Below are 17,867 nucleotides of genomic sequence, written 5' to 3' on the forward strand. Positions count from 1 at the left end.
TTGAGAACTGTAGTGCCCCAAACCATCTGAGTGCATATAGAAGTAATAGTAGTACTCTTCCTTTAAAATACTGTCCTTTTTATTCCTCAATGAATTCATGTACATMACTGGTTTACTTGGCAAGTTTTCTTTGGCTGAGGAACTTTTTATTTTGTAGCACCTCTAATGTCATTTCAGCTTGTTCCTGGTCTGTTACAATCATCTGTATACAATATTAGAGAAACCTTGCTTGGAAAGGAGCTCTTGAGRCCATCTACTCCATCCTCCCAATATCTACATGGGATCAAACCAGSTTTCTCTGATTAGCCTTTATAAAGTATGTAAAAGTTTGCCTGTGATAAAGAATATTATGTGAAAGTAATTTTTCTTTCTGCCTATTCAAACTAGCAGTTTGCTCCCTGCCAAGTATCACAGTGAGATACTTAAGAATATAAATGCAGAACAYGAGTGATCCCTTTAAAGGATCAGTAGGAGCAAAAGCACTTGAAATRTGATTCATTTTAGATTTCACTTTGAAGAACTACTTTGGAGCAGATAAAAAAGTAAGATGGGTTCATGTTGTACAGCTGCTGTAAATGTGGTTTGTGTGACAGCACTCCAAGCATTCAGAAACTGAATTGTAGGAGAAAAGTCAGTTCAGGCCTCCCATCATGTRTGGGAATCCTTCCCAACAGGACAGCTCTCCAAAATGCTCTCAAGCCTCTCATTTTAGTCACAAACCAGATTGAAACAYTAACTTCAGGTTTTTTCATCTTCAAATCTCAGTGCTTGTTGAATTTCTCCTCTCTAGAGATTGAAATGCTGTAGTGTGCTTCAAAAAGGGGGAAGTTTAACCCAGCAGAGAAAGCAAGTTTGTAAATGCAATCTGAAATGAGGAGTTACCTAAGTTYACCTCTCCATGAAGGAAGCTTTTAAAAGTGTGGCCAGAATCCACTCATCTTTTTTCAGTGTTAGATGTCAAGTGAAAAACTGTATTTGAGAATAAAGCTAAGAAGTTTCAAGCCAAAAAAGATGAGGGTGACATGGGGTAAACTCAGTGATAAGGAAGTTCCTAAAGTGAYTCCACATTAATAGCAACACCTGAAGATAATCAGCATTTCCCTCATTTTTGTGGTGTCTGGATACACCAAGGAGTGGAATTGTTACTTCTGTCTTTGGAACTGTGAAGTGTGTATTTCATTTATGCTGCTTGGAGTTGATATTTCTATAGTGGCTGGTGTTTGCCAGAATTAAGATACATCAGCCTGTAGAGGACTTGGTGCTTAATGGATATAATTGAAAAATATCTATACAAGTAACTTGCTAAGTGCAAGTTTGGATTATACTGATATGACCTTCAGGCTTCAATTTCTGTCCAATTTGTTTTTAAACCTAATGTATATCAATTAATGGTAGAAAACAATCTCTTGCACTAAACTGTAATAGAAGAAGGTGTAGTTGCAGGAAGCTGTTCAGCAGACTTGTCCCAGAGGTGCAGCATTTCTTCAGCTAATGCACTTATGGGACTAATTTGCAGTGCAACATGGAAGTAAGAAATCTTTATGGTGTTTGACTTAAATATAGCAACGGTGCTGATGGTGTCAGTGCCCCATTTGGGAAAGGTCCTGGTGCAGTAACAGGATCTGTGTGAACRCTGGCAGGGAGAGATCACAGCGGAAACAGCAGCTCAGGTGTTAGGGACAAACACTGGATCAGGTCTTTTTWAAAAATATGCATGTCTTAGCTGCAGAGTTTTTCATTGTTTAAATTCTGGGATGTAAATGATTGTTTTCTGCCTCTGTGTGTATAATAACAATAATAACATATTTTTCTGGAGGTTATTTTCCTGACATCTGTTGTGTAGGCACATTTAACCAAATAGTCTGCTTCAAAAGTAATAAATGCTGCAATAAGACATTCCCAATACACAAGAATTAAAAGATTTTAATGCAGTTCTAARTATTTGTAGTAACCTATATCTTTTAATAGTTGTTAATTATAAATGGAATTTGGGCATTTGTTTCTATCACTGTAGAAAAATGAAAATCAAATATGGTATGTTCTAATCCACAGTTTCAGATGCTTTATTCAYGTGGCTGCAGTTGTATTGTGCAGCCTAGTGACAAGCAGGAATTTTTATTAAAAAGAGARCATGGAAACAATTAAACACACACAAACAGAAAAAATGATGCAACATTTATCTTCATATAACTTTCCAAATGAATTGTCACTGCAAATCTTTTTCTAAGGGAAGGAAGCTCCATTATATATGTGCTGATTTGGAAGCTGTGCAGGAGCTGTTGAGTTTTTTGCTTCCCACAGTTCCTGTGTCTCCTTGGCTGCGCTTCTCSTGTCTCAAGGCATTTCTTACATGTTAGATGGTTTTGTTCCTARGCAGACAGCATGATGAGCATCTTTTAAATGTACCTCACTATCTTTTTAAACTTTGTGTTCTACCAGACTAAGGCATTCCATATTTTCTCTAGAGGTTTCTGTGCTGTCCTTTTGCCACTTTGAGTTCATGCTTTAAGTGTGTTCCTACTTTCTGTGTTGCTGTTTCATCATCTCCTCAGAGTGGTGCAGCTCATTTTGGAATTTTAATGGGCTGCCTTTAAATTTTAGGTGTAATTCTTGTCGGTATTCAAGTTTCATCATGTTTTCCGGCCAAAGACATGGATTGTAGCAATCTGTTGGTGAGAGCAGGGCTAATAAATGTATTAAGCCTCATTATTTCTTCTAATAGGTAGCAAAGCAGTGACCATCTGCCCCAATAATCTCTGCATCTGTTTCAGCTGCTACACCTGTGGTTAAAGTTCAGTTTCCATGTGGATTTTGTACCCATTGTGACAATTTTTTACTCAACTTTGCTGTTTCCTTTAACCAAAGAACTGTGCAGACTTTTTTCTTAGGTTCAGTTCAGTTTTTCTCTCATTTGTTTTACTGGTTCCCCTTTCTCATCCCCCCACATTTGTATTTATTTCAGTTTTCATTAACCCCTTGATGTGTGTCCCCAGTCCTCATCCTTACAGGCTTAAGTATTTCTTTCTTTCTAGCTCTGTGTGGGTTCTGGTTTCTGTTTTGAACTCTGATGGGCACCTCAAGTCCCAGAYGTGATGATGGGTACTGAGATTCTAACAAAAAAGCATGCAGAAACAATATAATGACCTACAGTTTATATAATTAACTATTTAAGAAAAATTAATGGGGCTTTTTTGTGTATAATTTTTAATATGTTTTATTTAAATTCTGAGACAGTGGTCATTGGTTATAGCTCAAGACAGCCTTAGCATTTACTATAAAAATATCCAGCAACTGTGTCTAATGTGCCTTAATGATAAAAATCAGTTTCCTTTCAATATTATTTCTGTGTTCTGTGCTTATCCACCTGAAAGCTTGGCTACGTCTTCTCTAAAGATTTAAGAATAAAGAAAACATTCTGTAGTGTCCTCTTCATTTGCTCCCTGACCCTTGGAGCTCTGAACTTCTTTAAGTGATGATGGTGAATTTTGTATGGAACACTTAATTGGTGCATAGTGACCTGTATTCTGCTGCAGTAATTACACTCATTGCCTTCAGTATCATCCTTGTCCTTCARTTAGGTGAGCAAATCACAATCCTGTTAATGAACAGGGTGAGACAAGGAAAATGCTTTTGATTTGCATGTGGCATTCTTGGCAGTCAGCAAATTGCTTCAGATAATGTGCTTTATTAAACAAGTATGGCCTTGCAGGAAAATTATTAGGCCAATGCAATTGTAGAGCTATTTTATCTTCTGTTTCTAAACGTATTTCTTTATTRTTACAGATATTTCAAGACTTCCCTTGCCAGCAGGTAAGTTCTCTTTTTTTTCATTTATGTCTTGATRTGATAGCAGGCAGCTTTTAAGGGCTTGCTTATGATACAGTCATGCTTTTATATAATCAGAATATCGGTTCTTACTGGCACTGTCATGGTACTTAGTCATGTGGGGTTCTGAGGTCAAAACAAAACCTGTTGAGGTACAGATTTTTTCCATTTAAATGGTGTATTTTGACAAGGGGAGGAGGTAACTGAGGTGTATTTATAGGCAGTTGTTAAATATGCGTGTGAGATAGTTAATGCTTAAGGAACTCAGCACAACGTGTGATACAGCTGTCAGGGGAGCAGATTAGSAGCAGCCACAAATAGTATTAGTGATGCTTCAGAGGGACACTTTGCAAGGAAATGGGGATGGGGGATTTATGGGAGGAAGGAATGTCCCCASGTTATAGTAGGAAAGGTGGCACAGTGTTCACTTGGGTTGGGGTCACAGGTGACTTGAGTCCGAGCTGAAAATGTCCCCTGCTCTATTGGACTCTTCTATCAGTGGTGTTTAAAGTTTTTTTTAAAACCCCTGAACCTAAAAAAAGACAACAAAACCCACCAATAACACTAACCCCACCACAAAAAAAGCCCAACCCCACTGATCTGATTTTTAAAAATAGCATTTATTATTTATTGTTTGTTGCATTTGGTCTTTAACTAAGTATTAAGATGCATACATTCATTTGTACTGTGGGCTCAAGTTGTAATGGAGAGCTCAGACTGAGGATGTCTTCTGTTCCATGGCAGATGGAATCTGTCCATCTATTCCCTGTTTGTAATGTGAATTCTAGAATCCTGGCTGAAGAGCAGTTTTACTCCTGGTTGATCAAGGGATTGTATGTTTGCAGTTAGGCCTGCTGCCTTTTATCCTTGCCCTCTGCCTTGGTGATTTTGCTTAYGTATCCATTCTTTCATTTATTCTTGCTGATATAATACCTGCTCTGAAGGTGGCTACTCTTTCCTTTTGGAATCAAAAAGCAATTCCAGTTAAAAACTTGGTAGCTGATACGTTGTAGTCATTTCCAAAAGAACTTAAGAGCAGCTCTTCTGAAAAAAAAAAAATCTTGTTTTCTTGAAGCAGTGAGGTCTAAATGTGGAAGTTTTCTTTTACAGAAGACATCTTTAAAGTGAATTTGAATGCCAGGAGTGGTTGTCAGGCAGGCAAAATTGGAAAAATAAATACCTAGTGTTTAGGTCAGGCTGATGGGAAGATAAGAATTGTTGTAAGGTTTTTTTTCCTGCAGTTTCTAGGCAAGGATGTGTGATGAAACTTTTTCTGAGTTTATATTTGGGACTTGAAGAGTTTGGCTGGTGTGAATCTGAGTCACAGTAGATTATTCTTTTCAKTTTGAATCTGTGTGTGGGAGTGTCCTAATTGTGTTCCTTAACTGTGTCTTGGAAGTACTGGTAGAGGGCAAAAGTTTGCCCAGGATTTTCAAAGGATGAGCTTTTCCCATGGCATGGCAAGAGGCCTTTACAGAGAATATAAAATAAAAACTACACACCATGGCTTACCCAGGATTTTGGCAGTACCCCCTGGTAAGGAAACTTGTTTTAAAAACAATGCCTAAAATATTGTCAGAAGGGAAGGATGGAGTCCCACAGAGGTCTGAATTGTCCTGTGGAATGACAGTATCTTTATAAATGACCATGACAGTGAATTTGATGTGCCTTTATCTGCCAGTAACACCAACACAAAAGGAGTTACGAGCACACTGGATGATGTGATTAAAATTCAAAAGAAATTTGATAAATTGGAGAAGCAGCCTGGATAAAAGATATAATATAATGGAATAAAGATGAGGTTCTGCMTTCGGGAAGTTTTCATCATCAGAACTCATCTTTGCAATAAATAATGTTATTTTCTTATTTMAAGTTTTGGAGAAGTTTTTTCTCCTGGGTGCCACTTTCAGCAGTGGACAATAGATGTCACTAGAAATGTTCTCACTTTTGCCACCTGGTTTTACTGCTCTACATTTTCATAATAGCATGGGGGGGTTTGCAGTGTTTGAAGACTTTGCAGTAAGGAGGAGGCTACTTCAGGTGGTGTCTTTATTGTAGTGTCTTGTTTGAGGTTATATTACACATAAATTTGGTATAGTCAGTGGTATATGAAGGTCATGGAGAACACTTATTTCATAGCAAAACCTTGCAAAGAAGGATTGTTTCTGTGCTGGAGAATGCATTAGTTGATGAGGTCGTTAGTGAAATCATTACTCAGGAGAGTTATCCTGAATTAATCTGTATCACTGCTTTGAAGTTCATGGGTAACTTGGGTTTTTCCTGCCTTGTAATTGAGGCCATGGAGATGAGTGTAGACAATTTCTGGAATGTGAATCAGGAGGGGCTTGAAGAACAATTTGCTAAAATACTGTAATTTCTAAGGTGGATAGAGAACATAGTTATGCTGTCTGTAAGTGAAGTTCTCTTGCAACACAAGTGTGTTCACAGCATGCCTGAGGGCATGAAAGACTAGTTTCCTCTGGTAAATGCAGTTAAACTTTCTCTGTCGACACTGTTGGGATTAAAAACAATCCTTCCTGGATTTTGTCACTCTCTGAATTTAAAACAGCTCTAGGATCTGTRTGATGTAGGTGACTTTTCTTTAGAGCTGGTCCTTTGTTCCTGATCCTWCAGTGCAAATACGTCATTATTACCAGAATCAAGAAATAGTAAGGAAGCAAGAAATTATATGAAAAAACTAGAGGAAAATAAAGRCAAATATATGAAATGAGTACATACAGGATTTTTGGTTAAAAATGGAATGAAACATTATGCCAAGACTGACTCTCAGGTACAGTTGTTTGTTCTTGATGAGTCCTCTAGATCATATCTGGTGAATCAAATAAAATCTTGCTGACTCCTAGCATAAAGTATCAAAAAATTAATACAAAATAAGCATCCTTTGTCTAGTTCTAATTTCAGATATGCAGAATATTTTAAGTCTGAAGGTTTTGTGTTCACTTTTTGCTGTATAATGTACAATTTAGGTAAGCGCCATTTGCACACTGTCATTGCTATCTTGAAATATTAAATGGTTTTGTAACTATTTTTACCTCCAAGTGCTCATTTAGGACAAAAAAAAAAAGGTTGCACAATTTCAGCTCAACCTTTAGTTGTTTCTGAATTAAAGGCATGTCCTCATTCAGTCTGTTGGAGTGTTTGGCCTTGCTGCTTATACAGGGTCTGCTCCTGATCCAATTAATGAAATCAGATTCATCTCCTGGCACCTTCCACTGCCTTGGAACAACGCCCTGTCACCCCTTCCTTTTACCCACTGGGCAGGAGATGGGGTGTTTAATGTGTTGTGCAAAAGATCTTCCTTATCCTAAATCTACACCTGCTGCCTGTGTGATGAACTTAAATACAGCAACTAGAATTTCAAAAACCCCAAAGGGATTTAGGATGCTTCCTACGATGTTAAAAGATGGAAAATTAAAAATCCGTTGAGGTATTGCCAGAGTTGCAGTAGGCAAGAATTGACAGAATTGAGGTTATGCAGAATTCTTAAAATAAATGTTCACATGTATTACAGAGGGTAATAAATTATGCAACGATTATTCATGCAGCTGAGAATAAACTCAGTAGCATGAGCAAAGAACTGTTGTTAATATCCCTGCTTAAAGGAGGGGAAAAGGTAACTAACTGTGTAGGCAGAAGTAAAAAAAGTACAAAATAGTGGCTTTTTGATTTGTCACTTCAGTTTTAAGTAAGAATTAAAAACAAGCTGCACTAAGACTGAACAGTTCCTCTCACTTCAGAATGCTTGGCATGATGCTGAAGGGATTACACAAGGAAACCTGCACTTTTTTCCTAAAAGCTGTACTTTCAGTAATCCCTTCGAAAAATCAGGAAATTTTTTTCTTCTAGGTATCTTTGCAAATTTTATTAAGAATTCTGATTCTTATGCAACAGTAAACTTAATTTTCATRTGTTTGTAATGGCTTGGGCTGTTATGATTTTATTTGCATGATGAGTATGGAACTGAAAACATCTTGGTTTATGAAATATTAGTGCTATCAAGTTAGAATAGCTGCCTGCATGCTGTGTRTGGCTCTGAAGATGACAGAAGACTTCTTCTTTTGATGCAGATGTGCCCTGTAGCTTTAATTTTTTTCACCACCAGCAAGGCAGGTGTTATTTCTAGATTTCCAAATTCCATATCACGAAACTGGTATTACTACTGGATGAGGTTATTGCTGACAATGCTTAAATGTCACTTTGAAGGAGTTTCTCTTGTTGTTTGTGCATTAAGTCTTCCTGTTTTAGAATTCTGTTGAATAGCTTTAACAGGTTGAAAATTTTTGCCTCATAAAATGCACTTTCCCATTGTTGTATACCTCTGATATTTGGAAAAGCAATGTATTTATCCTTTGTAAACCATCACTGTTGATCATCTGACTTTTTGTGTTGAATGCTTGGGGAGGTGACAATTAAGATCTATACAGAATATCTTTGTATTTGGCAGCTTTTCCAGTGAAACTTGACTTATTTTGGYTGTGCTTTTGACAGTGCCCTCTTCCCTGCATTCCCATCTCTGTATTTTATAAGTAATGCCTACCCAGGGCAAGAGAAACATGGTTTGGTAAGGAAAAGGTTAACATTTTTATCAGTGAGGCTGACCTATGTAGTAGCATTGAGGTGACACCTCAAGCAATTGTAAGTAAGCTAAGTTTTAGTGGTTTTTCCTTTAGAAATCTAAGCCTGGCAGTCCAGGCAGTTTCCGGGTCATCTCACTGTCCATTTGTTTAGTCCACAAGTTCATCAATTTGTCTGTCAGGGTGCTGTCATGGGAGACAGTGCTGAAAGCCTCGTTAAAGTTAAAAGAAATGACAACTCCTCATTTGCCAAGCTTGTATTTTAATCAAAGAAGTTCATTAGGTTGGTCAGGCATGTTTTGCCTTTCATAAATCTATGCTGACTATCTCTAATCACCTTATTGTCCTCATTTGTTTAGAAATGGCTTCCAGGGTTGTTACTTYCATCACTTTGTCAGGAATGGAGATAAGGGTGATCAGCCTTAGTCACCCAGACCCTCCCTTCTTCAAGTTCCATTTGCTTTCTTCCAGCTGTCAAGAACCTCCCCCATTTGCCATGGCAGTCTGTGAAATGATTTATAGTTAAGAAATTTGCCCTGGCTGCAGAACAYTGTTTTTCTGGGAGTGTGTATAGGGGTACAGGAAAAAGGAGGAGGTGGGGGAGAAGGAAAGTGTTTCAATACAGAGAATTGAGAAAAGAATTAAAAAATATTCAGGATGTAGACTAGGAGTTTTGGGAATGGTGTGGCACACTTGTATCTGCTTCAGTCTGATTTGATGCTTGAAGAAAGTAAAAGTTGATACAGAGGTCGCTTAATGGGACTATGATAAGATTACACTAGGAGGCAAGAAGCAAGACTTGGTGACACAAAAGGTCCTTCAAGTCCTCTGCCCYGTGTCCCTATGAATGTTAACAAGCTGGATCAATAAAGTCTGACACTTTAAAATAAACAGAAAAATCAGCAGTTCAGCACATTCCTCTGTCATTTCCTCTCTGTAGTTCTGGCTCCAAGGTTTTGGAGACATCCACTCTGCTGTGAGGATTGTTCTTGCTTATTCCTGGGCAGTCATCTCAAAGTGGAAGAATTCCAGTAGTCAACGGTGCATCCTGTGCAAATGTACCACTTGCATGGATGGTACCTAAGATATTTTTCTCCTTTGTTTTAATTAATTTCTGGTTTAGGGCAATTGGAAATTTTCATCTGCTTGCTTAGAAATTGATATTACAAATGACATCTTTATGAATTATGTTGTTTGGAGGGATAAGGATACTTTTTTTAGGGAAAATTGTTCAACTTCTTTTTGCAAGTGACAGAAAAAGGTGTGGCTGCTCCACTCTGGATAACCTGAAATATCCTGAATTACAGTTACGCAGTTCAGCTTTGAATGAAATCAGCTGCACATACTTTTCATTGTTTTAGATAATGTACCTGTTTTTATTCCTAGTTTGGAAAGTTTGTTTTAGAAATAATAAGGTTGTTTTCACTGAGGATGATGGACAAGAATCTTGAGCCTCAGTGTTATGTGGACACCTGGTRACACCYCTCAGCCAGGTTTGCCTGGAAGAGGTTTTTTAGTCTTCCRTCWGAGAGRSKMWWWTWTRTSTCWYRTRSWKTWRRGKGTRKRGRRWRWGRRKMWYMTMWWAYWYTWTWTTWWAMAYAYWMWMASWKKKSRWMYYYYTYTWWAAAAAAAAAGGCAAGTTTTTGACAGAGCTTTTGGACAATAAATTAAATAAGGAAACACTGAAAATTCTTAGTGTTTTTTTTTTTGTTTAGGTTTGTTTGTTTCTTTTTGTTTTTGTTTTTGTTTTTTTTTGTGGGGAAGGGACGCCTAGGACAGAAACTATTTAATCTGACCTACAGGTTTTTGTTGGTACAGTATCAGAGGAATTGCAGTGGGACTTAGAACTCTGTACTACATGCTGTCAAATAATAAATAACTTGTAGTAATGTTTTGCTTGGAACACGATGCTTGTGTACTCTGAGATGTTTACCTGTTTTGGTGTCAAAGGAATACAGAGCAAAAATAGTTCCTTGTGGGTTCTGTGCTATTAGATATGGGTGGATATCCAGGATCTGGCAGTTCAGACTCAGCTGAGGCATTCCCTAAGTGAGGAAGGTTCATCGCACTCTGTACAGCCCCATGTATGCCCTTGCTGGCAAACTGGTGATGGCTGTGCAGAAACAGCTGGAGGGGTGTTGATAAGGGTTTTTCAAATGATGCACTTGGAGATTTGAAGAAGAATTTTGTCTGTATTCCTCCAAGGTTAMAAAAATGGGACATTGTATGGTTGCAGATTTTTGAAGGATTTTTTAAGGGTATTTGTAAGTGGTTAGGAACTTCCAGGATTGTTTTTTTACTTTCGTAATAGCAAATTAGGGGATGTGCCTCTGCTAAGAGTGATTGGAGAATTCATCTATCTTCTTTTACAGGGGAAAAAATAAATCCAGGAGCAGAGCCATGGAGGGCAGTGAGTTATAATCAGGGTACCAGATATTGTCAATGAGATTCTGTTGCTCCTTTACAGCACAAAACCTTCAGTRGCAGTCACTAAAAGTATCTTGTTCTGGTGCAGAATTACTTAAGGAGAAGATGAAATTTGGCMAACTGAAAAGTCCAATAATCATGGTACCTAAATATGTGTTCTTTATTCTGTTCTGCAGATGCCCATGATGCATTCACTGTTTTTATATAACTATTCCACAAAAAGTGCAGTTTCTGTGAATTTCTGTAACCCCTTGCTGTAGTGTTGGAGTGTGTTACTACCCAGGGTTTTCATAGCAACAGCTATGGAGTACAGGAAGTGTGGGGAGAACAGTTTGACTGAAAGAAAGAATCTGAATATCAAAGTGGATCTTGTGTAAATCTTGTGGATCTTTGACTTACATAAAATGTTAGTTATATTAGTGTGTGTTTTGTTCTGCAAGACCTGGGTTGGGAGTGGCTTGGGATCTTCTCCCAAAATACACATAAGCTTGTTTGAAGAGGAACATCTCTGACTACAGTGAACCAGTAGGAAAAACATTGTGAGGCTGAACTTTAAGCAATTATTTTGTTATAAGTTACGCCTAAAATGACCATAAATAAAGGATTGTATGATCTTTCCTTTAGTTTATTTTTACATCCTTGACAGCTCTTAATGTATAGTTGGAATGCTCTCCTTAGGTGGTAACTTATCTATGCTGGCTTTGTTTTCTCAGCAGAAGATTGGGAAAAGGAAGTTGTAACAAAAATTGTTACCTATGGCTTCCTTCCCTCTTCCCTTTYTTATTTTCAGAAAGTAGAGAACATATTTAAGAAAATATCACATCACCTTATAATAGCTTTGGTGTCTCTTATAGGTCTTTACCTTGGGGATCACTAATTTGAATATGAAAACCTGCAAAAATTATTTTGTCAGGTATAAAGCTGATATTCTTCAGGTTTTCATATGGAAGGGTCAAACTTAACAACAAGTTTGTTCTTGTAGCAAGTACATTTTTCCTCAGGACCTTACAAAGGGTCAGGATAACAGACGTGGGCTGTTAAATGCCTGTGCTTCTCTTGGTAGGCTGGAATTACACTTGAGATGGATATGAAACTTCTTAAGAAATTCTTAAAYTGTTTAACTTTGGCACAAAGATGTTTTCCAGATTATATCTTCACTCACTAATTATTCCTTTGAGAAGGTCTATAAAGTTTCTAGTTTATTTTCCATTCAGATGACTTACTGGAATGGTTTCACATGGTTTGATTTCTTTCTTTTCACGGCAGTCTTTGGGAGTTATCTGTGATTACTCTGTCTGTGAAAGGCTTAATACTGGAACTGTATTTCCAGGATTAATAGACTTYATGTTGTGATTCCCATTATCTTCAGATGTCTTAGTGGAGCAAATTTTCATGGATTTGAAGGGCAGCTGAACAAATATCTCTGATCTCTACTACTGATCTCTTCTCTGTGGTGACAGTGACAGGACCTGAGGGAATGGCCTGAAGTTGTGTCAGGGGAGGTTTAGGTTGGATATCAGGAAAAGGTTCTTCCCCCAGAGGGTGGTTGGGCACTGGGACAACCTCCTCAGGGACGTACGGGGTCAGAGCACCAACACTGACAGTTCCAGGAGTTTTTGGACAAACACCCTCAGGCACAGGGTGAGATTGTTTGGATTGTCCTGTGCTGGGCCAGGAGTTGGACTCCTTGTGGGTCCCTTCCAACTCAGGATATTTTATGATACCAATAAAAGGTTAGACGGCTACTGGGGTTTTTTTAGGTCCTAGTAAAAAAATATCGATGAACATTGAAATTCCTGCTGACTGTTCCCTGGTCATTATGTGTCCTCCAAGAGTGGAGCAAAAGGTATTATTGACACTTGAGGCTTTGCAGTATAAAAGGGTGAGGAAGCCAAATGATACAGTGAGATGTTAGAGGCAGTGACTGCCACAGAGGTTCTGGAAACATCAGTAACATAATGATTGAGATTTTTATACAGAACTTTTTAAAATAGAGTATTAAGTAGAAATTTTAAGGACAGAGATCAGGCTTCGTCTGATGATCTGCGTCTGTCAAAACTTGAGAGGGTGAAGGAAGTCTGTCCTTCTATCCCATGGCAGGTGTGACTTAAGTCATTCCTTGAAGATATTTAACCTATTAAGATGACAGTTTCGCATCTTCTTTTGCAATTTAAAAATTCTAATTATGCATTTATTTCAGGGTCCTTGAACTTCTCTACTGGCAGTTTAAGTTTATGACACTTGTTCTCCATGTCTGTGCAGCAGGACAAGGTTTATATTCTTCCTCTGCTATGGATTCACTGTTTTTTTGGTGTTTTTAATTTTTTTAACATTTTTTTGTCCTGGTCTTATGTTCACTTAAAAGCTTTAGTACTGAGTCTTGGTTGAAATGCATCAAATGGGATTGTGGAGAGCAGTACCAGAGGTTTTTTTGAAGCTGTGCTCTGCAGCTCAGAACTGCGCAAGAGATGAGCTCTTGGTCTTGTCAGATGCTGTTACATGCTGACAACATTGTCCCTGTGATGTTTGGTAATATAGGTCATTCAGGTTTCCATCAGAAAGGGTTTTTTTTTTTTTTGGGTTTTTTGATGTTTTGTTTACTGACTGAAGACACAGGATACTTACTTAGCATCCCTTCCTCAGATCTGAAGAAGGGCTGTGCCCAAGCATCTCTTCCCCAGCTCTGTCAGGTGGTTTTGTACATCTTGGTCTTGCCTATTTTAATTTTTATAACAGCATTCTTGMCCATGTGTTTTCAGTTTCATCAAAGTGCTGACTTTTGTGCTGAAGTTGTCAAGTCAGTGAGTAAAGTTTCACACACTTAAAGCTCAGCTTAGTTTGGAGCTACAGCAGCATTGCTCGTCAATGTACTGCTATAAAAGGCTGCAGAGAGGGGATATGTGCTGCCTTGGACACACTGAATGCTGTTCCATCTTGTTTCACAGCTGGTTATCTCAACTAACTTCAGCTGTATTTGGTGGTGAGCTCCTGGAAGCCTCTTTGAAAACGTGAAGCAACAAGTTCTTGTGTTTCTGAGCTCTTTGATACCACTCTGCAGGCATTTTCCTAGGTAAACACAACTTGCTCAGCAGAACTGTGCAGTCTTGTGTAATTGGAGGAGCAAATGAGGCTATTTAAGGTGTGGATTTTGCATTGAATAAAAGATTTTGTGTTAGCTGAAGATGACCTTTGATTCCCTCTAGCAGCATAAAATGACTGCCTGAGGAGCTGCTGCTTGAAAGTTTATTGCTGTTCTCATGAAGCRGCAATGTAGCTGAAAGCTCCTGTGAACTGAATGTCCCTTCTTGGTACAAAATAGGAGGAGGGATTGATTAAAGTGAATAGGAATTGAATTTTCTGGGGCTTAGAGGCTCAGCTACACCTGGCCTCTACTATTGTTCTCCTAAACAAAGCATCAAACATTTTTTTGGCATTTTTCAACCCAAATTTTGCTGATTAGAGAGGGAAAGGGGGATTTGCRTCTATTTAACAATATTTCCTTTTTTTTTTAAATATGCTTGTCTTTACATGATAGCTTAGGCACAGAATTTGCTTGGTTAATAGAACAGCCTTAATGTTTGTGTTATAAAACTTTAAAAAGATGTTCTGCAAAAATTAATAATTAATTTTTAATTTCCGTTTTCTTACACTTAAAGGGTATCAGCACTGGCTTGTTGATTTGTTCTGCAATTCTGGAGTTTTAAACTTCAATAGCTCTTTGTTTTGGCCTATAGGAGTTTGTTTATACATCAGGAATTTATGCTATACTCATCGTTCACTGAGAAATACAATACGAACTGTTCCAGCAGTGTTTTTATATATAAATTGAATAATACTGCATTATTGTGAGGTCACGGATTACTGTTTTATTCAGTTTGTAATTGCATTTAATTGTTTAAGAGTCTGAGGAGTTGCTGATGTTGTATCCGTGGTTTATGTAACCCCGGGAGTTGGGTACAACTTTTTGCTAGAAAGATGTTTGCAACTAGAAATGTTTTGCTGAGCTGTAACTTCATGTTTGGCAYATRGAGGAGAAGCAGGACAAGGAAACGTGTTCAGATGACACCATTTCTGGTAATTTAACTGKGCCCTATGTGGCTGCACAGCCTTCTTACTTTCTTTTGTATAATTGGTTCTTAGATAGATGAGAGAGAGAAAGCAGCCCAGATACGAAGAGACACCGAAGAGATTTGCTGACCCATAAGCAACTTAATTTTCCTATATCCCTCTTAGATTGTGGCTCATTATTTCTAGGTTACCCTTGAATTGATAAAGGTAGATTTTAGAARCATCTATAAGGTCAACTGATCCACTCATGGAGCCTTTCCACTGAACAAAACTAATCCTCACAGAATGCRTTTCCTTTAAACAGCATCAAAGGGCTGGGTTCCTTCCCCTTCAGATACCTTCTACTATGTTTACCTTGTAAATGGAAGGTTTTCACCATAAAAAAAGGAAGTTTTATAAGGTCAAGAAAGGTTTCRGTGATCATTTGGACTGTTTTGTYTTACTCCTTCTCTAGTCAGCCACAKCAGGGAAGGCTGAAGATATGCARTGAAAACTGAAGCACAATGAATCTGTCACAGACCAAAATGATCAGATTTTATTTTGGAGTAAAATAAAGAATTGCATGTGTAGAATTCACTTTTTYTCTTTATTTCACCTCTTCTTTCCAGGTCTCCATGAAGCAGATTTTAGCTTTAAGCAATGGAATAGTGAATGAACTTCTCAAAGATGTCTTGAAGATAGAATTGTTTTTGTTGGGTGGACTTTTTTGTAAATAGCCTAGAACAAGAAGAAACAGAGATTTTGAATCAGTGTCCTAAGGAAGGATTAATTTTAAACCTTTTCCAGCTTTCATGGCATTGACTTTATCCTTCTCTACAGTAAAGCCTTCAAACAGTAAATGGAAGGAAGTGGGAGAAGATGAGCCGGTTACTCCACCCACAAGGAAATCTGCTCCAACTTTTGTGCCTGAAAACTAATGGAACCCATATGGGTTTAAAAAATGGCTAGTCTTTATTTATGAAATAATAAAAATAAAATTAACTTAGCAGTCCTTTTAACATCTGTTGTCTTAGCAGCATAGGCTGGGAGGCTGCATTGCTGTCTGCTCTGCTGCACAGCATCACAGGATCCCTTGGGAAGGGGAGGTGTGGGAAACTTCATTAACACTGCATTCCTCCTGCYCTCTCCCAACATCCTGATCTGTTTTGCTCCCCATCTCACTCCTGCCAGTAGGTTAAAATTTGAGAATAAAACCAGTGAATTCTGTCAACTACGTTAAAATATAGCTCAGAGGATCATTGGGGTGAATAGGTGGCTGTGGTACAGAAGGTCATGAAGTGATGCTCTAAAATGCTGCACTTTTTGGGAATACCAAAGATTATCCAACTATTAAGCTCACCAAATGGAGGAATATAACAATAAATTCAGTATTGGACTGAATTTTTGCCAGAAGAACACCCTAAGCAGAGATCCTCAGCAGTTTATATTCCAGAATGAGTTCATGCAAGTCCTCTCTATCTTCTACCTTTARGAGAAAAATGGCCTAATATATTCTGGAGCATGGAATTAGAGTTTGTTCATATTGCAAAGTCTAAAATGAATTCACAGAGATAATTCTGCTTCTCAGTTGTGCTGAATCACTTCTGTTGAAAAACTGGGCTTGGACTTTGATGCTCAAAGTAAACTATCATTTTTTCTTTCTATTTTTCCCATTGGAATGCTCATAGTTGAATAAGAAAGARCCATCTCAGGTGGCAGCATAWTGGTAATGGAGCTTCTCAGTCTTCWGAGACCCTTGRAGGTCACAGAGCCCATCACCATGTTCTGTGCTTTGGCAAAGGATGTTCAGGAGGAAACTGAGCTAGAGAAKGTGTGGGTGGAGGGGCAAGGGTTTGCTTGTGGGCCAGGATGATAGATTTAGAGACCAAGTAATCCAAGGCAGACTTCCAGCCTTAGCAAACCTGAGCTTTAGAGTAAGAYCGAGTTCAGGAGCTGTCATTTTGGMTCTATTGTAATGGCAATGAACCATTTTTCATTAGTTTCTCTGAACAAAGATGATGTTTGTGTGATTTTGGCTATGGGGAAACTTAAGGTAGATAATATTTTTCCATTCTTAAGTAATATATGCACCCAAAGAATAATTAGAWTTATCAGAAAAACCCCACACAAAGTGGATATAACCATGGAGAAAGCCAAGGCTTGCGAGTTCATCTGAAGGCCAATTTCGATCTTTGTTTTTGTTTGGATAAGCTTGAACAGAAAAAATTAGACAATTTTTATGTGTCTCCCAATTGTAAAAAGCCCTGTTGTTTCCCGAAAGCATTGTGATTTTTGAAAGCAATGTCAACAGGAGACAGGAGCAGTACTGCAGGCAGAATTAAAATAAAAACTAAATACCTTGATGCAATAAAAAAAATGCTTCTGACTTTTTTTCTCCCCTCTTACTTTCCAAAAGCTGATGCTGATAATCAGTAGTCTTTAAAAGCAGGCTGAAATTGAGCAACCAAAATCACAGTCACAGCAGAAAAGTCTTAACTTGAATTTCCTTGGGGCAAAACGCCATTTCTTAGCCGACCTTGGCCTGTCTGTTGTTATTGGGGTAGTCTGATCTTTTTTTTCTGGTTAGAATGTGTGCTTTAGAAAAAGGGCTAGTGCTTCTACGTGTTCTTAGTAAAAACTTAAGCATTCTTTTTTTWATAATAAATATTTCTTTAGGATTTTCTTTGATAGCTGTTATCATCATTGCTTACACAGAGACTACGATGCAGATACTATCAGTGTGTGTCAGCAAATGCATCTTGCACAACACAAGCCAACGCTCCTGTTCCACAGCCCTAATTTCTGACAGATGTTTCTTACCTCAGTAAATGGTATAATCTGATTGGCATTACTTAAAACAGATTACTTTACATAAATGCTACTCAGATACCTACTTGATGAGCAGTATTTATAAAATGTTGTAAATACTTGATATAAAGTGTATTGGAGACATATTTAACTTATCTAGGTTTG

At 37.9% G+C, this 17,867-nt stretch overlaps 1 protein-coding gene across 1 annotated transcript in view; it reads left to right on the forward strand.

Moving 5' to 3' along the window:
- The window catches only part of PTK2 (protein tyrosine kinase 2), a 187,623-nt gene that overhangs the window by 34,771 nt on the left and 134,985 nt on the right, over positions 1-17,867 (forward strand). The window contains exon 3 of the mRNA XM_057369158.1: positions 3,784-3,810. The gene's annotated coding sequence lies outside the window, so the exon portion shown is untranslated. The remainder of the gene's footprint in view (positions 1-3,783; positions 3,811-17,867) is intronic.

Source organism: Malurus melanocephalus, unplaced genomic scaffold (genome assembly GCF_030028575.1).
Source record: "Malurus melanocephalus ecotype Western Australia unplaced genomic scaffold, MMel_1.1 scaffold_104, whole genome shotgun sequence".
Lineage (NCBI taxonomy): Eukaryota > Metazoa > Chordata > Aves > Passeriformes > Maluridae > Malurus > Malurus melanocephalus.